The 22662-nt window shown below is 49.4% G+C and overlaps 10 non-coding genes across 10 annotated transcripts; all 10 read right to left on the reverse strand.

Annotated features, from left to right (window-relative positions):
* Positions 1–1336: 1336 nt before the first annotated feature.
* On the reverse strand, positions 1337–1410 carry Trnaa-agc (transfer RNA alanine (anticodon AGC)). The gene has a single exon. It is a non-coding gene; the product is annotated as a tRNA-Ala (tRNA).
* Positions 1411–2904: 1494 nt separating this feature from the next.
* On the reverse strand, positions 2905–2978 carry Trnaa-agc (transfer RNA alanine (anticodon AGC)). The gene has a single exon. It is a non-coding gene; the product is annotated as a tRNA-Ala (tRNA).
* A 6205-nt stretch (positions 2979–9183) lies between these two features.
* On the reverse strand, positions 9184–9257 carry Trnaa-agc (transfer RNA alanine (anticodon AGC)). The gene has a single exon. It is a non-coding gene; the product is annotated as a tRNA-Ala (tRNA).
* A 1490-nt stretch (positions 9258–10747) lies between these two features.
* Positions 10748–10821, reverse strand: Trnaa-agc (transfer RNA alanine (anticodon AGC)). The gene has a single exon. It is a non-coding gene; the product is annotated as a tRNA-Ala (tRNA).
* A 1491-nt stretch (positions 10822–12312) lies between these two features.
* Trnaa-agc (transfer RNA alanine (anticodon AGC)) lies at positions 12313–12386 on the reverse strand. Its single transcript has one exon. It is a non-coding gene; the product is annotated as a tRNA-Ala (tRNA).
* A 1491-nt stretch (positions 12387–13877) lies between these two features.
* Positions 13878–13951, reverse strand: Trnaa-agc (transfer RNA alanine (anticodon AGC)). Its single transcript has one exon. It is a non-coding gene; the product is annotated as a tRNA-Ala (tRNA).
* Positions 13952–15442: 1491 nt separating this feature from the next.
* Trnaa-agc (transfer RNA alanine (anticodon AGC)) lies at positions 15443–15516 on the reverse strand. Its single transcript has one exon. It is a non-coding gene; the product is annotated as a tRNA-Ala (tRNA).
* Positions 15517–16997: 1481 nt separating this feature from the next.
* Positions 16998–17075, reverse strand: Trnaa-agc (transfer RNA alanine (anticodon AGC)). The gene has a single exon. It is a non-coding gene; the product is annotated as a tRNA-Ala (tRNA).
* A 1494-nt stretch (positions 17076–18569) lies between these two features.
* On the reverse strand, positions 18570–18644 carry Trnaa-agc (transfer RNA alanine (anticodon AGC)). The gene has a single exon. It is a non-coding gene; the product is annotated as a tRNA-Ala (tRNA).
* Positions 18645–20133: 1489 nt separating this feature from the next.
* Trnaa-agc (transfer RNA alanine (anticodon AGC)) lies at positions 20134–20207 on the reverse strand. Its single transcript has one exon. It is a non-coding gene; the product is annotated as a tRNA-Ala (tRNA).
* Positions 20208–22662: the final 2455 nt, after the last annotated feature.

The following is a 22662-nucleotide window of genomic DNA, read 5'->3' on the forward strand; positions in this document are numbered from 1 at the left end:
TGGCACGCATAACGTCGAAAATAGAGTTCGGACACCGCTCTGAGTAAGACGAACGTGTTGTCCACTCTCTAGACTTCAAAGACGTTATGCCGTGATACCTAAGACAGATCTGCTCTCGATGACACCTCGATAACAGCCGGTCCCAACACTTACATCTGGCTCTCCTGATGACAGTATACATCATATCAGTCTGTGACGCTGGTTTTGCAACTTCTTGCGTGCCTTTATGTTCGCCGCGACCAACACTTACCATGCATTGACCACAAACCATGGAGGAGCCGGGGATTGAACCCGAGACCATTCACACGCTACGCGAACGATCTGCCAACTGAGCTACGGCTACACACACGACCAAGCCTGGCTATTCTCCATTCTTTGCGACTCTGTTGTGCACGGGCACGATGGTTGGTTGGTTTGTAGCGGCGAAGGTACCAGAGTACAAAGGCGCATACACGTTCATATACACAAGAGTTCCAAGTAGTTCCGATGCTCTGGTATTACGAATGCAAATTCCGTCTGTTTTTAACGTCTTAAATTGAAAGGGCGGTCGCAAATTGGTCCATTTCACTCCTTGTCGACAATCACACAGCACCTGAGGTAACAAGCACATCTCGAGCCCCATTGTGCTCTCCATTGCTCATGCCAACTCAGTGCCTCGCTCTTTGCTACTGTGTAAAACTCTTGTCGTCCAACTGCGAAACACTGGGACACGTCTTCATTGCACTGATATACTACGAAACGCTGCCCAAACTTGGCAATCACCCCTGCAGCCGACTTTACACGACGCTCAAGCAACGCTCACGCTAGTGACAGCCTTATTTATAGTTCGACGTCGCGCCAAAGCGAATGAGCACATTTCGCCTACGGCTTAGGCCGCTCTCCTAGTGTGGCTGCTCTGTGTCTGCAGGCAACGAGGGGCTGCAAGCTTCCTGTGTTCGCACCAATATCACCTGTGCTTGCTTGTCAGAGACAGACTATCGCAAAACATACAACTCACTCCATGAATTGGTTGCTACGGCATCTGTTATCAGCAGTCACAACCAGCAACACCAGTAGCAGCCGACTGCACGCAAAGAATGGGAACGTGCAGTGGGATTTACGTGAACTCGGCGCAAGGCAGATCTTTCCGACGTAGGCTTGAGAATCTTATGGGAACATTTGTACTGTTTCTAAATTAAGTGTAGGTGTGGGAGGAGGGTGCTTCCTGCGCACGAATAAAAGCACGCTTGACAATTGTGGATGCTAATCGTTCGCTTGTATCTGCCTAGACACCTCTGCTGGTTGGGAATTATTCCACTTGCATGGCAAGGTGCGCTTGTAGGTGTGTTAAAGATTCTGGAGGCGCTGGGTATCGATCCCAGTACCTCTCGCACGCTAAGCGAGCGCTCTACCATCTGAGCTACGCCCACCCCCCCCGTTGACTAATAGTGCTACATACAGCCATATCAACGTCGCAGACCCTTGCACTCCCATTATTCCGCAGACAAACGACACTTTCTATGTATCAGTGAGGGTGTCTTTCAGGTTTCGTGCATTCTGTATCGAATCGTAGTTGGCCACAATGAAAGTGGCACGCATAACGTCGAAAATAGAGTTCGGACACCGCTCTGAGTAAGACGAACGTGTTGTCCACTCTCTAGACTTCAAAGACGTTAAGCCGTGATACCTAAGACAGATCTGCTCTCGATGACACCTCGATAACAGCCGGTCCCAACACTTACATCTGGCTCTCCTGATGACAGTATACATCATATCAGTCTGTGACGCTGGTTTTGCAACTTCTTGCGTGCCTTTATGTTCGCCGCGACCAACACTTACCATGCATTGACCACAAAACATGGAGGAGCCGGGGATTGAACCCGAGACCATTCACACGCTACGCGAACGATCTGCCAACTGAGCTACGGCTACACACACGACCAAACCTGGCTATTCTCCATTCTTTGCGACTCTGTTGTGCACGGGCACGATGGTTGGTTGGTTTGTAGCGGCGAAGGTACCAGAGTACAAAGGCGCGGACACGTTCATATACACAAGAGTTCCAAGTAGTTCCGATGCTCTGGTATTACGAATGCAAATTCCGTCTGTTTTTAACGTCTTAAATTGAAAGGGCGGTCGCAAATTGGTCCATTTCACTCCTTGTCGACAATCACACAGCACCTGAGGTAACAAGCACATCTCGAGCCCCATTGTGCTCTCCATTGCTCATGCCAACTCAGTGCCTCGCTCTTTGCTACTGTGTAAAACTCTTGTCGTCCAACTGCGAAACACTGGGACACGTCTTCATTGCACTGATATACTACGAAACGCTGCCCAAACTTGGCAATCACCCCTGCAGCCGACTTTACACGACGCTCAAGCAACGCTCACGCTAGTGACAGCCTTATTTATAGTTCGACGTCACGCCAAAGCGAATGAGCACATTTCGCCTACGGCTTAGGCCGCTTTCCTAGTGTGGCTGCTCTGTGTCTGCAGGCAACGAGGGGCTGCAAGCTTCCTGTGTTCGCACCAATATCACCTGTGCTTGCTTGTCAGAGACAGACTATCGCAAAACATACAACTCACTCCATGAATTGGTTGCTACGGCATCTGTTATCAGCAGTCACAACCAGCAACACCAGTAGCAGCCGACTGCACGCAAAGAATGGGAACGTGCAGTGGGATTTACGTGAACTCGGCGCAAGGCAGATCTTTCCGACGTAGGCTTGAGAATCTTATGGGAACATTTGTACTGTTTCTAAATTAAGTGTAGGTGTGGGAGGAGGGTGCTTCCTGCGCACGAATAAAAGCACGCTTGACAATTGTGGATGCTAATCGTTCGCTTGTATCTGCCTAGACACCTCTGCTGGTTGGGAATTATTCCACTTGCATGGCAAGGTGCGCTTGTAGGTGTGTTAAAGATTCTGGAGGCGCTGGGTATCGATCCCAGTACCTCTCGCACGCTAAGCGAGCGCTCTACCATCTGAGCTACGCCCACCCCCCCGTTGACTAATAGTGCTACATACAGCCATATCAACGTCACAGACCCTTGCACTCCCATTATTCCGCAGACAAACGACACTTTCTATGTATCAGTGAGGGTGTCTTTCAGGTTTCGTGCATTCTGTATCGAATCGTAGTTGGCCACAATGAAAGTGGCACGCATAACGTCGAAAATAGAGTTCGGACACCGCTCTGAGTAAGACGAACGTGTTGTCCACTCTCTAGACTTCAATGACGTTATGCCGTGATACTTAAGACAGATCTGCACTCGATGACACCTCGATAACAGCCGGTCCCCACACTTACATCTGGCTCTCCTGATGACAGTATACATCATATCAGTCTGTGACGCTGGTTTTGCAACTTCTTGCGTGCCTTTATGTTCGCCGCGACCAACACTTACCATGCACTGACCACAAAACATGGAGGAGCCGGGGATTGAACCCGAGACCATTCACACGCTAAGCGAACGATCTGCCAACTGAGCTACGGCTACACACACGACCAAGCCTGGCTATTCTCCATTCTTTGCGACTCTGTTGTGCACGGGCACGATGGTTGGTTGGTTTGTAGCGGCGAAGGTACCAGAGTACAAAGGGGCGGACACGTTCATATACACAAGAGTTCCAAGTAGTTCCGAAGCTCTGGTATTACGAATGCAAATTCCGTCTGTTTTTAACGTCTTAAATTGAAAGGGCGGTCACAAATTGGTCCATTTCACTCCTTGTCGACAATCACACAGCACCTGAGGTAACAAGCACATCTCGAGCCCCATTGTGCTCTCCATTGCTCATGCCAACTCAGTGCCTCGCTCTTTGCTACTGTGTAAAACTCTTGTCGTCCAACTGCGAAACACTGGGACACGTCTTCATTGCACTGATATACTACGAAACGCTGCCCAAACTTGGCACCCACCCCTGCAGCCGACTTTACACGACGCTCACGCAACGCTCACGCTAGTGACAGCCTTATTTATAGTTCGACGTCGCGCCAAAGCGAATGAGCACATTTCGCCTACGGCTTAGGCCGCTCTCCTAGTGTGGCTGCTCTGTGTCTGCAGGCAACGAGGGGCTGCAAGCTTCCTGTGTTCGCACCTATATCACCTGTGCTTGCTTGTCAGAGACAGACTATCGCAAAACATACAACTCACTCCATGAATTGATTGCTACGGCATCTGTTATCAGCAGTCACAACCAGCAACACCAGTAGCAGCCGACTGCACGCAAAGAATGGGAACGTGCAGTGGGATTTACGTGAACTCGGCGCAAGGCAGATCTTTCCGACGTAGGCTTGAGAATCTTATGGGAACATTTGTACTGTTTCTAAATTAAGTGTAGGTGTGGGAGGAGGGTGCTTCCTGCGCACGAATAAAATCACGCTCGCCAATTGTGGATGCTAATCGTTCGCTTGTATCTGCCTAGACACCTCTGCTGGTTGGGAATTATTCCACTTGCATGGCAAGGTGGGCTTGTAGGTGTGTTTAAAAATTCTGGAGGCGCTGGGTATCGATCCCAGAACCTCTCGCACGCTAAGTGAGCGCTCTACCATGTGAGCTGCGCCCCCCCCCCCCCTCCCTCCCCGTTGACTAATGGTGCTACATACAGCCATATCAACGTCACAGACCCTTGCACTCCCATTATTCCGCAGACAAACGACACTTTCTATGTATCAGTGAGGGTGTCTTTCAGGTTTCGTGCATTCTGTATCGAATCGTAGTTGGCCACAATGAAAGTGGCACGCATTACGTCGAAAATAGAGTTCGGACACCGCTCTGAGTAAGACGAACGTGTTGTCCACTCTCTAGACTTCAATGGCGTTATGCCGTGATACCTAAGACAGATCTGCACTCGATGACACCTGGATAACAGCCGGTCCCCACACTTACATCTGGCTCTCCTGATGACAGTATACATCATATCAGTCTGTGACGCTGGATTTGCAACTTCTTGCGTGCCTTTATTTTCGCCGCGACCAACACTTACCATGCACTGACCACAAAACATGGAGGAGCCGGGGATTGAACCCGAGACCTTTCAGACGATAAGCGAACGATCTGCCAACTGAGCTACGGCTGCACACACGACCAAGCCTGGTTATTCTCCATTCTTTGCGACTCTGATGTGCACGGGCACGATGGTTGGTTGGTTTGTAGCGGCGAAGGTACCAGAGTACAAAGGCGCGGACACGTTCATATACACAAGAGTTCCAAGTAGTTCCGATGATCTGGTATTACGAATGCAAATTCCGTCTGTTTTTAACGTCTTAAATTGAAAGGGCGGTCACAAATTGGTCCATTTCACTCCTTGTCGACAATCACACAGCACCTGAGGTAACAAGCACATCTCGAGCCCCATTGTGCTCTCCATTGTTCATGCCAACTCAGTGTCTCGCTCTTTGCTACTGTGTAAAACTCTTGTCGTCCAACTGCGAAACACTGGGACACGTCTTCATTGCACTGATATACTACGAAACGCTGCCCAAACTTGGCAATCACCCCTGCAGCCGACTTTACATGACGCTCACGCAACGCTCACGCTAGTGACAGCCTTAGTTATAGTTCGACGTCGCGCCAAAGCGAATGAGCACATTTCGCCTACGGCTTAGGCCGCTCTCCTAGTGTGGCTGCTCTGTGTCTGCAGGCAACGAGGGGCTGCAAGCTTCCTGTGTTCGCACTTATATCACCTGTGCTTGCTTGTCAGAGACAGACTATCGCAAAACATACAACTCACTCCATGAATTGATTGCTACGGCATCTGTTATCAGCAGTCACAACCAGCAACACCAGTAGCAGCCGACTGCACGCAAAGAATGGGAACGTGCAGTGGGATTTACGTGAACTCGGCGCAAGGCAGATCTTTCCGACGTAGGCTTGAGAATCTTATGGGAACATTTGTACTGTATCTAAATTAAGTGTAGGTGTGGGAGGAGGGTGCTTCCTGCGCACGAATAAAAGCACGCTTGACAATTGTGGATGCTAATCGTTCGCTTGTATCTGCCTAGACACCTCTGCTGGTTGGGAATTATTCCACTTGCATGGCAAGGTGCGCTTGTAGGTGTGTTAAAAATTCTGGAGGCGCTGGGTATCGATCCCAGTACCTCTCGCACGCTAAGCGAGCGCTTTACCATCTGAGCTACGCCCACCCCCCCGTTGACTAATAGTGCTACATACAGCCATATCAACGTCACAGACCCTTGCACTCCCATTATTCCGCAGACAAACGACACTTTCAATGTATCAGTGAGGGTGTCTTTCAGGTTTCGTGCATTCTGTATCGAATCGTCGTTGGCCACAATGAAAGTGGCACGCATAACGTCGAAAATAGAGTTCGGACACCGCTCTGAGTAAGACGAACGTGTTGTCCACTCTCTAGACTTCAATGACGTTATGCCGTGATACCTAAGACAGATCTGCACTCGATGACACCTCGATAACAGCTGGTCCCCACACTTACATCTGGCTCTCCTGATGACAGTATACATCACATCAGTCTGTGACGCTGGTTTTGCAACTTCTTGCGTGCCTTTATGTTCGCCGCGACCAACACTTACCATGCACTGACCACAAAACATGGAGGAGCCGGGGATTGAACCCGAGACCTTTCACACGCTAAGCGAACGATCTGCCAACTGAGCTACGGCTGCACACACCACCAATCCTGGCTATTCTCCATTCTGTGCGACTCTGATGTGCACGGGCACGATGGTTGGTTGGTTTGTAGCGGCGAAGGTACCAGAGTACAAAGGTGCGGACACGTTCATATACACAAGAGTTCCAAGTAGTTCCGATGCTCTGGTATTACGAATGCAAATTCCGTCTGTTTTTAACGTCTTAAATTGAATGGGCGGTCACAAATTGGTCAATTTCACTCCTTGTCGACAATCACACAGCACCTGAGGTAACAAGCACATCTCGAGCCCCATTGTGCTCTCCATTGTTCATTCCAACTCAGTGCCTCGCTCTTTGCTACTGTGTAAAACTCTTGTCGTCCAACTGCGAAACACTGGGACACGTCTTCATTGCACTGATATACTACGAAACGCTGCGCAAACTTGGCAATCACCCATGCAGCCGACTTTTCCGACTTTACACGACGCTCACGCTAGTGACAGCCTTATTTATAGTTCGACGTCGCGCCAAAGCGAATGAGCACATTTCGCCTACGGCTTAGGCCGCTCTCCTAGTGTGGCTGCTCTGTGTCTGCAGGCAACGAGGGGCTGCAAGCTTCCTGTGTTTGCACTTATATCACCTGTGCTTGCTTGTCAGAGACAGACTATCGCAAAACATACAACTCACTCCATGAATTGATTGCTACGGCATCTGTTATCAGCAGTCACAACCAGCAACACCAGTAGCAGCCGACTGCACGCAAAGAATGGGAACGTGCAGTGGGTTTTACGTGAACTCGGCGCAAGGCAGATCTTTAAGACGTAGGCTTGAGAATCTTATGGGAACATTTGTACTGATTCTAAATTAAGTGTAGGTGTGGGAGGAGGGTGCTTCCTGCGCACGAATAAAAGCACGCTTGAAAAATTGTGGATGCTAATCGTTCGCTTGTATCTGCCGAGACACCTCTGCTGGTTGGGAATTATTCCACTTGCATGGCAAGGTGCGCTTGTAGGTGTGTTAAAAATTCTGGAGGCGCTGGGTATCGATCCCAGTACCTCTCGCACGCTAAGCGAGCGCTTTACCATCTGAGCTACGCCCACCCCCCGGTTGACTAATAGTGCTACATACAGCCATATCAACGTCACCGACCCTTGCACTAACATTTTTCCGCAGACAAATGACACTTTCTATGTATCAGTGAGGGTGTCTTTCAGGTTTCGTGCATTCTGTATCGAATCGTAGTTGGCCACAATGAAAGTGGCACGCATAACGTCGAAAATAGAGTTCGGACACCGCTCTGAGTAAGACGAACGTGTTGTCCACTCTCTAGACTTCAATGACGTTATGCCGTGATACCTAAGACAGATCTGCACTCGATGACACCTCGATAACAGCCGGTCCCCACACTTACATCCGGCTCTCCTGATGACAGTATACATCATATCAGTCTGTGACGCTGGTTTTGCAACTTCTTGCGTGCCTTTATGTTCGCCGCGACCAACACTTACCATGCACTGACCACAAAACATGGAGGAGCCGGGGATTGAACCCGAGACCTTTCACACGCTAAGCGAACGATCTGCCAACTGAGCTACGGCTGCACACACGACCAAGCCTGGCTATTCTCCATTCTTAGCGACTCTGACGTTCACGGGCACGATGCTTGGTTGGTTTGTAGCGGCGAAGGTACCATAGTACAAAGGCGCGGACACGTTCATATACACAAGAGTTCCAAGTATTTCCGATGCTCTGGTATTACGAATGCAAATTCCGTCTGTTTTTAACGTCTTAAATTGAAAGGGCGGTCACAAATTGGTCCATTTCACTCCTTGTCGACAATCACACAGCACCTGAGGTAACAAGCACATCTCGAGCCCCATTGTGCTCTCCATTGTTCATGCCAACTCAGTGTCTCGCTCTTTGCTACTGTGTAAAACTCTTGTCGTCCAACTGCGAAACACTGGGACACGTCTTCATTGCACTGATATACTACGAAACGCTGCCCAAACTTGGCAATCACCCCTGCAGCCGACTTTACACGACGCTCACGCAACGCTCACGCTAGTGACAGCCTTATTTATAGTTCGACGTCGCGCCAAAGCGAATGAGCACATTTCGCCTACGGCTTAGGCCGCTCTCCTAGTGTGGCTGCTCTGTGTCTGCAGGCAACGAGGAGCTGCAAGCTTCCTGTGTTCGCACCTGTATCACCTGTGCTTGCTTGTCAGAGACAGACTATCGCAAAACATACAACTCACTCCATGAATTGATTGCTACGGCATCTGTTATCAGCAGTCACAACCAGCAACACCAGTAGCAGCCGACTGCACGCAAAGAATGGGAACGTGCAGTGGGATTTACGTGAACTCGGTGCAAGGCAGATCATTCCGACGTAGGCTTGAGAATCTTATGGGAACATTTGTACTGATTCTAAATTAAGTGTAGGTGTGGGAGGAGGGTGCTTCCTGCGCACGAATAAAAGCACGCTTGACAATTGTGGATGCTAATCGTTCGCTTGTATCTGCCGAGACACCTCTGCTGGTTGGGAATTATTCCACTTGCATGGCAAGGTGCGCTTGTAGGTGTGTTAAAAATTCTGGAGGCGCTGGGTATCGATCCCAGTACCTCTCGCACGCTAAGCGAGCGCTCTACCATCTGAGCTACGCCCACCCCCCGTTGACTAGTAGTGCTACATACAGCCATATCAACGTCACAGACCCTTGCACTCCCATTATTCCGCAGACAAACGACACTTTCTATGTATCAGTGAGGGTGTCTTTCAGGTTTCGTGCATTCTGTATCGAATCGTAGTTGGCCACAATGAAAGTGGCACGCATTACGTCGAAAATAGAGTTCGGACACCGCTCTGAGTAAGACGAACGTGTTGTCCACTCTCTAGACTTCAATGACGTTATGCCGTGATACCTAAGACAGATCTGCACTCGATGACACCTCGATAACAGCTGGTCCCCACACTTACATCTGGCTCTCCTGATGACAGTATACATCATATCAGTCTGTGACGCTGGTTTTGCAACTTCTTGCGTGCCTTTATGTTCGCCGCGACCAACACTTACCATGCACTGACCACAAAACATGGAGGAGCCGGGGATTGAACCCGAGACCTTTCACACGCTAAGCGAACGATCTGCCAACTGAGCTACGGCTGCACACACAACCAAGCCTGGCTATTCTCCATTCTGTGCGACTCTGATGTGCACGGGCACGGTGGGTGGTTGGTTTGTAGCGGTGAAGGTACCAGAGTACAAAGGCGCGGACACGTTCATATACACAAGAGTTCCAAGTAGTTCCGATGCTCTGGTATGACGAATGCAAATTCCGTCTGTTTTTAACGTCTTAAATTGAAACTGCGGTCACAAATTGGTCCATTTCACTCCTTGTCGACAATCACACAGCACCTGAGGTAACATGCACATCTCGAGCCCCATTGTGCTCTCCATTGTTCATGCCAACTCAGTGCCTCGCTCTTTGCTACTGTGTAAAACTCTTGTCGTCCAACTGCGAAACACTGGGACACGTCTTCATTGCACTGATATACTACGAAACGCTGCCCTAACTTGGCAATCACCCATGCAGCCGACTTTTCCGACTTTACACGACGCTTACGCTAGTGACAGCCTTATTTATAGTTCGACGTCGCGCCAAAGCGAATGAGCACATTTCGCCTACGGCTTAGGCCGCTCTCCTAGTGTGGCTGCTCTGTGTCTGCAGGCAACGAGGAGCTGCAAGCTTCCTGTGTTCGCACCTGTATCACCTGTGCTTGCTTGTCAGAGGCAGACTATCGCAAAACATACAACTCACTCCATGAATTGATTGCTACGGCATCTGTTATCAGCAGTCACAACCAGCAACACCAGTAGCAGCCGACTGCACGCAAAGAATGGGAACGTGCAGTGGGTTTTACGTGAACTCGGCGCAAGGCAGATCTTTCCGACGTAGGCTTGAGAATCTTATGGGAACATTTGTACTGATTCTAAATTAAGTGTAGGTGTGGGAGGAGGGTGCTTCCTGCGCACGAATAAAAGCACGCTTGACAATTGTGGATGCTAATCGTTCGCTTGTATCTGCCGAGACACCTCTGCTGGTTGGGAATTATTCCACTTGCATGGCAAGGTGCGCTTGTAGGTGTGTTAAAAATTCTGGAGGCGCTGGGTATCGATCCCAGTACCTCTCGCACGCTAAGCGAGCGCTCTACCATCTGAGCTACGCCCACCCCCCTGTTGATTAATAGTGCTACATACAGCCATATCAACGTCACAGACCCTTGCACTCCCATTATTCCGCAGACAAACGACACTTTCTATGTATCAGTGAGGGTGTCTTTCAGGTTTCGTGCATTCTGTATCGAATCGTAGTTGGCCACAATGAAAGTGGCACGCATTACGTCGAAAATAGAGTTCGGACACCGCTCTGAGTAAGACGAACGTGTTGTCCACTCTCTAGACTTCAATGACGTTATGCCGTGATACCTAAGACAGATCTGCACTCGATGACACCTCGATAACAGCTGGTCCCCACACTTACATCTGGCTCTCCTGATGACAGTATACATCATATCAGTCTGTGACGCTGGTTTTGCAACTTCTTGCGTGCCTTTATGTTCGCCGCGACCAACACTTACCATGCACTGACCACAAAACATGGAGGAGCCGGGGATTGAACCCGAGACCTTTCACACGCTAAGCGAACGATCTGCCAACTGAGCTACGGCTGCACACACAACCAAGCCTGGCTATTCTCCATTCTGTGCGACTCTGATGTGCACGGGCACGGTGGGTGGTTGGTTTGTAGCGGTGAAGGTACCAGAGTACAAAGGCGCGGACACGTTCATATACACAAGAGTTCCAAGTAGTTCCGATGCTCTGGTATGACGAATGCAAATTCCGTCTGTTTTTAACGTCTTAAATTGAAACTGCGGTCACAAATTGGTCCATTTCACTCCTTGTCGACAATCACACAGCACCTGAGGTAACATGCACATCTCGAGCCCCATTGTGCTCTCCATTGTTCATGCCAACTCAGTGCCTCGCTCTTTGCTACTGTGTAAAACTCTTGTCGTCCAACTGCGAAACACTGGGACACGTCTTCATTGCACTGATATACTACGAAACGCTGCCCAAACTTGGCAATCACCCATGCAGCCGACTTTTCCGACTTTACACGACGCTTACGCTAGTGAAAGCCTTATTTATAGTTCGACGTCGCGCCAAAGCGAATGAGCACATTTCGCCTACGGCTTAGGCCGCTCTCCTAGTGTGGCTGCTCTGTGTCTGCAGGCAACGAGGAGCTGCAAGCTTCCTGTGTTCGCACCTGTATCACCTGTGCTTGCTTGTCAGAGGCAGACTATCGCAAAACATACAACTCACTCCATGAATTGATTGCTACGGCATCTGTTATCAGCAGTCACAACCAGCAACACCAGTAGCAGCCGACTGCACGCAAAGAATGGGAACGTGCAGTGGGTTTTACGTGAACTCGGCGCAAGGCAGATCTTTCCGACGTAGGCTTGAGAATCTTATGGGAACATTTGTACTGATTCTAAATTAAGTGTAGGTGTGGGAGGAGGGTGCTTCCTGCGCACGAATAAAAGCACGCTTGACAATTGTGGATGCTAATCGTTCGCTTGTATCTGCCGAGACACCTCTGCTGGTTGGGAATTATTCCACTTGCATGGCAAGGTGCGCTTGTAGGTGTGTTAAAAATTCTGGAGGCGCTGGGTATCGATCCCAGTACCTCTCGCACGCTAAGCGAGCGCTCTACCATCTGAGCTACGCCCACCCCCCTGTTGATTAATAGTGCTACATACAGCCATATCAACGTCACAGACCCTTGCACTCCCATTATTCCGCAGACAAACGACACTTTCTATGTATCAGTGAGGGTGTCTTTCAGGTTTCGTGCATTCTGTATCGAATCGTAGTTGGCCACAATGAAAGTGGCACGCATTACGTCGAAAATAGAGTTCGGACACCGCTCTGAGTAAGACGAACGTGTTGTCCACTCTCTAGACTTCAATGACGTTATGCCGTGATACCTAAGACAGATCTGCACTCGATGACACCTCGATAACAGCTGGTACCCACACTTACATCTGGCTCTCCTGATGACAGTATACATCATATCAGTCTGTGACGCTGGTTTTGCAACTTCTTGCGTGCCTTTATGTTCGCCGCGACCAACACTTACCATGCACTGACCACAAAACATGGAGGAGCCGGGGATTGAACCCGAGACCTTTCACACGCTAAGCGAACGATCTGCCAACTGAGCTACGGCTGCACACACAACCAAGCCTGGCTATTCTCCATTCTGTGCGACTCTGATGTGCACGGGCACGGTGGGTGGTTGGTTTGTAGCGGTGAAGGTACCAGAGTACAAAGGCGCGGACACGTTCATATACACAAGAGTTCCAAGTAGTTCCGATGCTCTGGTATGACGAATGCAAATTCCGTCTGTTTTTAACGTCTTAAATTGAAACTGCGGTCACAAATTGGTCCATTTCACTCCTTGTCGACAATCACACAGCACTTGAGGTAACATGCACATCTCGAGCCCCATTGTGCTCTCCATTGTTCATGCCAACTCAGTGCCTCGCTCTTTGCTACTGTGTAAAACTCTTGTCGTCCAACTGCGAAACACTGGGACACGTCTTCATTGCACTGATATACTACGAAACGCTGCCCAAACTTGGCAATCACCCATGCAGCCGACTTTTCCGACTTTACACGACGCTTACGCTAGTGACAGCCTTATTTATAGTTCGACGTCGCGCCAAAGCGAATGAGCACATTTCGCCTACGGCTTAGGCCGCTCTCCTAGTGTGGCTGCTCTGTGTCTGCAGGCAACGAGGAGCTGCAAGCTTCCTGTGTTCGCACCTGTATCACCTGTGCTTGCTTGTCAGAGGCAGACTATCGCAAAACATACAACTCACTCCATGAATTGATTGCTACGGCATCTGTTATCAGCAGTCACAACCAGCAACACCAGTAGCAGCCGACTGCACGCAAAGAATGGGAACGTGCAGTGGGTTTTACGTGAACTCGGCGCAAGGCAGATCTTTCCGACGTAGGCTTGAGAATCTTATGGGAACATTTGTACTGATTCTAAATTAAGTGTAGGTGTGGGAGGAGGGTGCTTCCTGCGCACGAATAAAAGCACGCTTGACAATTGTGGATGCTAATCGTTCGCTTGTATCTGCCGAGACACCTCTGCTGGTTGGGAATTATTCCACTTGCATGGCAAGGTGCGCTTGTAGGTGTGTTAAAAATTCTGGAGGCGCTGGGTATCGATCCCAGTACCTCTCGCACGCTAAGCGAGCGCTCTACCATCTGAGCTACGCCCACCACCCTGTTGATTAATAGTGCTACATACAGCCATATCAACGTCACAGACCCTTGCACTCCCATTATTCCGCAGACAAACGACACTTTCTATGTATCAGTGAGGGTGTCTTTCAGGTTTCGTGCATTCTGTATCGAATCGTAGTTGGCCACAATGAAAGTGGCACGCATTACGTCGAAAATAGAGTTCGGACACCGCTCTGAGTAAGACGAACGTGTTGTCCACTCTCTAGACTTCAATGACGTTATGCCGTGATACCTAAGACAGATCTGCACTCGATGACACCTCGATACCAGCTGGTCCCCACACTTACATCTGGCTCTCCTGATGACAGTATACATCATATCAGTCTGTGACGCTGGTTTTGCAACTTCTTGCGTGCCTTTATGTTCGCCGCGACCAACACTTACCATGCACTGACCACAAAACATGGAGGAGCCGGGGATTGAACCCGAGACCTTTCACACGCTAAGCGAACGATCTGCCAACTGAGCTACGGCTGCACACACAACCAAGCCTGGCTATTCTCCATTCTGTGCGACTCTGATGTGCACGGGCACGGTGGGTGGTTGGTTTGTAGCGGTGAAGGTACCAGAGTACAAAGGCGCGGACACGTTCATATACACAAGAGTTCCAAGTAGTTCCGATGCTCTGGTATGACGAATGCAAATTCCGTCTGTTTTTAACGTCTTAAATTGAAACTGCGGTCACAAATTGGTCCATTTCACTCCTTGTCGACAATCACACAGCACCTGAGGTAACATGCACATCTCGAGCCCCATTGTGCTCTCCATTGTTCATGCCAACTCAGTGCCTCGCTCTTTGCTACTGTGTAAAACTCTTGTCGTCCAACTGCGAAACACTGGGACACGTCTTCATTGCACTGATATACTACGAAACGCTGCCCAAACTTGGCAATCACCCATGCAGCCGACTTTTCCGACTTTACACGACACTTACGCTAGTGACAGCCTTATTTATAGTTCGACGTCGCGCCAAAGCGAATGAGCACATTTCGCCTACGGCTTAGGCCGCTCTCCTAGTGTGGCTGCTCTGTGTCTGCAGGCAACGAGGAGCTGCAAGCTTCCTGTGTTCGCACCTGTATCACCTGTGCTTGCTTGTCAGAGGCAGACTATCGCAAAACATACAACTCACTCCATGAATTGATTGCTGCGGCATCTGTTATCAGCAGTCACAACCAGCAACACCAGTAGCAGCCGACTGCACGCTAAGAATGGGAACGTGCAGTGGGATTTACGTGAACTCGGCGCAAGGCAGATCTTTCCGACGTAGGCTTGAGAATCTTATGGGAACATTTGTACTGATTCTAAATTAAGTGTAGGTGTGGGAGGAGGGTGCTTCCTGCGCACGAATAAAAGCACGCTTGACAATTGTGGATGCTAATCGTTCGCTTGTATCTGCCTAGACACCTCTGCTGTTTGGGAATTATTCCACTTGCATGGCAAGGTGCGCTTGTAGGTGTGTTAAAAATTCTGGAGGCGCTGGGTATCGATCCCAGTACCTCTCGCACGCTAAGCGAGCGCTCTACCATCTGAGCTACGCCCACCCCCCCAATGACTAATAGTGCTACATACAGCCATATCAACCTTACAGACCCTTGCACTCCCATTATTCCGCAGACAAACGACACTTTCTATGTATCAGTGAGGGTGTCTTTCAGGTTTCGTGCATTCTGTATCGAATCGTAGTTGGCCACAATGAAAGTGGCACGCATAACGTCGAAAATAGAGTTCGGACACCGCTCTGAGTAAGACGAACGTGTTGTCCACTCTCTAGACTTCAATGACGTTATGCCGTGATACCTAAGACAGATCTGCACTCGATGACACCTCGATAACAGCCGGTCCCCAAACTTACATCTGGCTCTCCTGATGACAGTATACATCATATCAGTCTGTGACGCTGGTTTTGCAACTTCTTGCGTGCCTTTATGTTCGCCGCGACCAACACTTACCATGCACTGACCACAAAACATGGAGGAGCCGGGGATTGAACCCGAGACCTTTCACACGCTAAGCGAACGATCTGCCAACTGAGCTACGGCTGCACACACGACCAAGCCTGGCTTTTCTCCATTCTTTGCGACTCTGATGTGCACGGGCACGATGGTTGGTTGGTTTGTAGCGGCGAAGGTACCAGAGTACAAAGGCGCGGACACGTTCATATACACAAGAGTTCCAAGTAGTTCCGATGCTCTGGTATTACGAATGCAAATTCCGTCTGTTTTTAACGTCTTAAATTGAAAGGGCGGTCACAAATTGGTCCATTTCACTCCTTGTCGACAATCACACAGCACCTGAGGTAACAAGCACATCTCGAGCCCCATTGTGCTCTCCATTGTTCATGCCAACTCAGTGCCTCGCTCTTTGCTACTGTGTAAAACTCTTGTCGTCCAACTGCGAAACACTGGGACACGTCTTCATTGCACTGATGTACTACGAAATGCTGCCCAAACTTGGCAATCACCCATGCAGCCGACTTTTCCGACTTTACACGACGCTCACGCTAGTGACAGCCTTATTTATAGTTCGACGTCGCGCCAAAGCGAATGAGCACATTTCGCCTACGGCTTAGGCCGCTCTCCTAGTGTGGCTGCTCTGTGTCTGCAGGCAACGAGGGGCTGCAAGCTTCCTGTGTCCGCACCTGTATCACCTGTGCTTGCTTGTCAGAGACAGACTATCGCAAAACATACAACTCACTCCATGAATTGATTGCTACGGCATCTGTTATCAGCAGTCACAACCAGCAACACCAGTAGCAGCCGACTGCACGCAAAGAATGGGAACGTGCAGTGGGATTTACGTGAACTCGGCGCAAGGCAGATCTTTCCGACGTAGGCTTGAGAATCTTATGGGAACATTTGTACTGTTTCTAAATTAAGTGTAGGTGTGGGAGTAGGGTGCTTCCTGCGCACGATTAAAAGCACGCTTGACAATTGTGGATGCTAATCGTTCGCCTAGACACCTCTGCTGGTTGGGAATTATTCCACTTGCATGGCAAGGTGCGCTTGTAGGTGTGTTAAAAATTCTGGAGGCGCTGGGTATCGATCCCAGTACCTCTCGCACGCTAAGCGAGCGCTCTACCATCTGAGCTACGCTCATTCCCCGTTGACTAATAGTGCTACATACAGCCATATCAACGTCACAGACCCTTGCACTCCCATTATTCCGCAGACAAACGACACTTTCTATGTATCAGTGAGGGTGTCTTTCAGGTTTCGTGCATTCTGTATCGAATCGTAGTTGGCCACAATGAAAGTGGCACGCATAACGTCGAAAATAGAGTTCGGAAACCGCTCTGAGTAAGACGAACGTGTTGTCCACTCTCTAGACTTCAATGACGTTATGCCGTGATACCTAAGACAGATCTGCACTCGATGACACCTCGATAACAGCCGGTCCCCACACTTACATCTGGCTCTCCTGATGACAGTATACATCATATCAGTCTGTGACGCTGGTTTTGCAACTTCTTGCGTGCCTTTATGTTCGCCGCGACCAACACTTACCATGCACCGACCACAAAACATGGAGGAGCCGGGGATTGAACCCGAGGCTTTCACACGCTAAGCGAACGATCTGCCAACTGAGCTACGGCAGCACACACGACCGAGCTTGGCTATTCTCCATTGTTTGCGACTCTGATGTGCACGGGCACGATGGTTGGTTGGTTTGTAGCGGCGAAGGTACCAGAGTACAAATGCGCGGACACGTTCATATACACAAGGGTTCCAAGTAGTTCCGATGCTCTGGTATTACGAATGCAAGTTCCGTCTGTTTTCAACGTCTTAACTTGAAAGGGCGGTCACAAATTGGTCCATTTCACTCCTTGTCGACAATCACACAGCACCTGAGGTAACAAGCACATCTCGAGCCCCATTGTGCTCTCCATTGTTCATGCCAACTCAGTGCCTCGCTCTTTGCTACTGTGTAAAACTCTTGTCGTCCAACTGCGAAACACTGGGACACGTCTTCATTGCACTGATATACTACGAAACGCTGCCCAAACTTGGCAATCACCCATGCAGCCGACTTTTCCGACTTTACACGACGCTCACGCAACGCTCACGCTAGTGACAGCCATTTATAGTTCGACGTCGCGCCAAAGCGAATGAGCACATTTCGCCTACGGCTTAGGCCGCTCTCCTAGTGTGGCTGTTCTGTGTCTGCAGGCAACGAGGGGCTGCAAGCTTCCTGTGTTCGCACCTATATCACCTGTGCTTGCTTGTCAGAGGCAGAATATCGCAAAACATACAACTCACTCCATGAATTGATTGCTACGGCATCTGTTATCAGCAGTCACAACCAGCAACATCAGTAGCAGCCGACTGCACGCAAAGAATGGGAACGTGCAGTGGGATTTACGTGAACTCGGCGCAAGGCAGATCTTTCCGACATAGGCTTGAGAATCTTATGGGAACATTTGTACTGTTTCTAAATTAAGTGTAGGTGTGGGAGGAGGGTGCTTCCTGCGCACGAATAAAAGCACGCTTGACAATTGTGGATGCTAATCGTTCGCTTGTATCTGCCTAGACACCTCTGCTGGTTGGGAATTATTCCACTTGCATGGCAAGGTGCGCTTGTAGGTGTGTTAAAAATTCTGGAGGCGCTGGGTATCGATCCCAGTACCTCTCGCACGCTAAGCGAGCGCTCTACCATCTGAGCTACGCCCTTCCCCCCGTTGATTAATAGTGCTACATACAGCCATATCAACATCACAGACCCTTGCACTCCCATTATTCCGCAGACAAACGACACTTTCTATGTATCATTGAGGGTGTCTTTCAAGTTTCGTGCATTCTGTATCGAATCGTAGTTGGCCACAATGAAAGTGGCACGCATAACGTCGAAAATAGAGTTCGGACACCGCTCTGAGTAAGACGAACGTGTTGTCCACTCTCTAGACTTCAATGACGTTATGCCGTGATACCTAAGACAGACCTGCACTCGATGACACCACGATAACAGCCGGTCCCCACACTTACATCTTGCTCTCCTTATGACAGTATACATCATATCAGTCTGTGACGCTGGTTTTGCAACTTCTTGCGTGCCTTTATGTTCGCCGCGACCAACACTTACCATGCACTGACCACGAAACATGGAGGAGCCGGGGCTTGAACCCGGAACCGTGCACACGCAAAGCGAAAGATCTGCAAACTGAGCTACAGCTACACACACGACCAAGCCTGGCTATTCTCCATTCTTTGCGACTCTGATGTGCACGGACACGATGGTTGGTTGGTTTGTAGCGGCGAAGGTACCAGAATACAAAGGCGCGGACACGTTCATATATACAAGAGTTCCAAGTAGTTTCGATGCTCTGGTATTACGAATGCAAATTCTGTCTGTTTTGAACGTCTTAAATTGAAAGGGCGGTCACAAATTGGTCCATCTCACTCCTTGTCGACAATCACACAGCACCTGAGGTAACAAGCACATCTCGAGCCCCATTGTGCTCTCCATTGTTCATGCCAACTCAGTGCCTCGCTCTTTGCTACTGTGTAAAACTCTTGTCGTCCAACTGCCAAACACTGGGACACGTCTTCATTGCACTGATAAACTACGAAACGCTGCCCAAACTTGGCAATCACCCATGCAGCCGACTTTTCCGACTTTACACGACGCTCACGCTAGTGACAGCCTTATTTATAGTTCGACGTCTCGCCAAAGCGAATGAGCACATTTCGCCTACGGCTTAGGCCGCTCTCCTAGTGTGGCTGCTCTGTGTCTGCAGGCAACGAGGGGCTGCAAGCTTCCTGTGTTCGCACCTATATCACCTGTGCTTGCTTGTCAGAGGCAGACTATCGCAAAACATACAACTCACTCCATGAATTGATTGCTGCGGCATCTGTTATCAGCAGTCACAACCAGCAACACCAGTAGCAGCCGACTGCACGCAAAGAATGGGAACGTGCAGTGGGATTTACGTGAACTCGGCGCAAGGCAGATCTTTCCGACGTAGGCTTGAGAATCTTATGGGAACATTTGTACTGATTCTAAATTAAGTGTAGGTGTGGGAGGAGGGTGCTTCCTGAGCACGATAAAAGCACACTTGACAATTGTGGATGCTAATCGTTCGCTTGTATCTGCCTAGACACCTCTGCTGGTTGGGAATTATTCCACTTGCATGGCAAGGTGCGCTTGTAGGTGTGTTAAAAGTTCTGGAGGCGCTGGGTATCGATCCCAGTACCTCTCGCACGCTAAGCGAGCGCTCTACCATCTGAGCTACGCCCTCCCCCCCGTTGACTAATAGTGCTACATACAGCCATATCAACGTCACAGACCCTTGCACTCCCATTATTCCGCAGACAAACGACACTTTCTATGTATCAGTGAGGGTGTCTTTCAGGTTTCGTGCATTCTGTATCGAATCGTAGTTGGCCACAATGAAAGTGGCACGCATAACGTCGAAAATAGAGTTCGGACACCGCTCTGAGTAAGACGATCGTGTTGTCCATTCTCTAGACTTCAATGACGTTCTGCCGTGATACCTAAGACAGATCTGCACTCGATGACACCTCGATAACAGCCGGTCCCCACACTTACATCTGGCTCTCCTGATGACAGTATACATCATATCAGTCTGTGACGCTGGTTTTGCAACTTCTTGCGTGCCTTTATGTTCGCCGCGACCAACACTTACCATGCACTGACCACAAAACATGGAGGAGCCGGGGATTGAACCCGAGGCTTTCACACGCTAAGCGAACGATCTGCCAACTGAGCTACGGCAGCACAAACGACCGAGCTTGGCTATTCTCCATTGTTTGCGACTCTGATGTGCACGGGCACGATGGTTGGTTGGTTTGTAGCGGCGCAGGTACCAGAGTACAAAGGCGCGGACACGTTCATATACACAAGAGTTCCAAGTAGTTCCGATGCTCTGGTATTACGAATGCAAATTCCGTCTGTTTTTAACGTCTTAAATTGAAAGGGCGCTCACAAATTGGTCCATTTCACTTCTTGTCGACAATCACACAGCACCTGAGGTAACAAGCACATCTCGAGCCCCATTGTGCTCTCCATTGTTCATGCCAACTCAGTGCCTCGCTCTTTGCTACTGTGTAAAACTCTTGTCGTCCAACTGCGAAACACTGGGACACGTCTTCATTGCACTGATATACTACGAAACGCTGCCCAAACTTGGCAATCACCCATGCAGCCGACTTTTCCGACTTTACACGACGCTCACGCAACGCTCACGCTAGTGACAGCCATTTATATTTCGACGTCGCGCCAAAGCGAATGAGCACATTTCGCCTACGGCTTAGGCCGCTCTCCTAGTGTGGCTGCTCTGTGTCTGCAGGCAACGAGGGGCTGCAAGCTTCCTGTGTTCGCACCTATATCACCTGTGCTTGCTTGTCAGAGGCAGACTATCGCAAAACATACAACTCACTCCATGAATTGATTGCTACGGCATCTGTTATCAGCAGTCACAACCAGCAACACCAGTAGCAGCCGACTGCACGCAAAGAATGGGAACGTGCAGTGGGATTTACGTGAACTCGGCGCAAGGCAGATCTTTCCGACGTAGGCTTGAGAATCTTATGGGAACATTTGTACTGTTTCTAAATTAAGTGTAGGTGTGGGAGGAGGGTGCTTCCTGCGCACGAATAAAAGCACGCTCGCCAATTGTGGATGCTAATCGTTCGCTTGTATCTGCCTAGACACCTCTGCTGGTTGGGAATTATTCCACTTGCATGGCAAGGTGCGCATGTAGGTGTGTTAAAAATCCTGGAGGCGTTGGGTATCGATCCCAGTACCTCTCGCACGCTAAGCGAGCGCTCTACCATTTTTTTTTGTTTTGTTTTTTTGGCTTTTACTTTTTTTGTTTTCTTTTTTTGTTTTTTTTCTTTTATTTTTTTTCTTTATTTTTACCATTTGAATTGGATACCTCCAGTCCTGCCCGCTGTTGCCATTAGACCCAGTATTGTGGTTCCATGGTAGACATTATGTGCGGCGTCGAATGCCGTAAACATCATTGGCCTTCTGCGACATCGCACTCATGGGGTTACTTGTTAGTACCTCGATAGGCAACACGTGACGCGTTCCACACGCTATGTGTTTGTGGGGGGCGCTAGTACCAAGTCCCAATCTTTACTCAGTTCAAAGTAGCCATTTTTACGAATGATGATGAAATGATGAAGACAACACAAACATTCAGTCCCCGAGCAGAGAAAATCCCCAACCTGGCCGGGAATGGAACCCGGGACCCCGTGATCCAGAGGTAGCAACGCTAGCAACTTTTTTTTTTTTTTCTTGTCAAGCGAATTATCTTCGATGTTCAGTGAGACTCATAGCTTTAGACCGAAATGTGGCAAAAAAAAGGAAAAAAAAAAGAAAAACAGTTGGGCGCCAACAGGCGACTATAAATTCAGAAGCCACGACGATTACCAATTTTTTTTCTCCTTCTCTTTTTTTTTTAAGAATGCATAAAAGAAACAAGGCAGCCATGCGCAAAAAGTTGCCAATAAAGTGAACTAAAAAGGGCCATCTTGCTCGCCGCGGTCACATTGCTAGGCGGGCGGCCAGGAACGGGCGGTCGTCATTACATTGGACATCACCAGCCACCAATCGTTGGAGCGCCCGGGGCCGCTGCACACAGTCAGAGACTGTTTCTGCGGAGCAGGAAAGCCAGGATCTGGCGGATCAGTTTCCAGCACTCACGCGCGGGGCCACAGTTCAGTCTAT

The sequence above is a fragment of the Schistocerca gregaria genome, chromosome 11, assembly GCF_023897955.1.
Source record: "Schistocerca gregaria isolate iqSchGreg1 chromosome 11, iqSchGreg1.2, whole genome shotgun sequence".
NCBI lineage: Eukaryota > Metazoa > Arthropoda > Insecta > Orthoptera > Acrididae > Schistocerca > Schistocerca gregaria.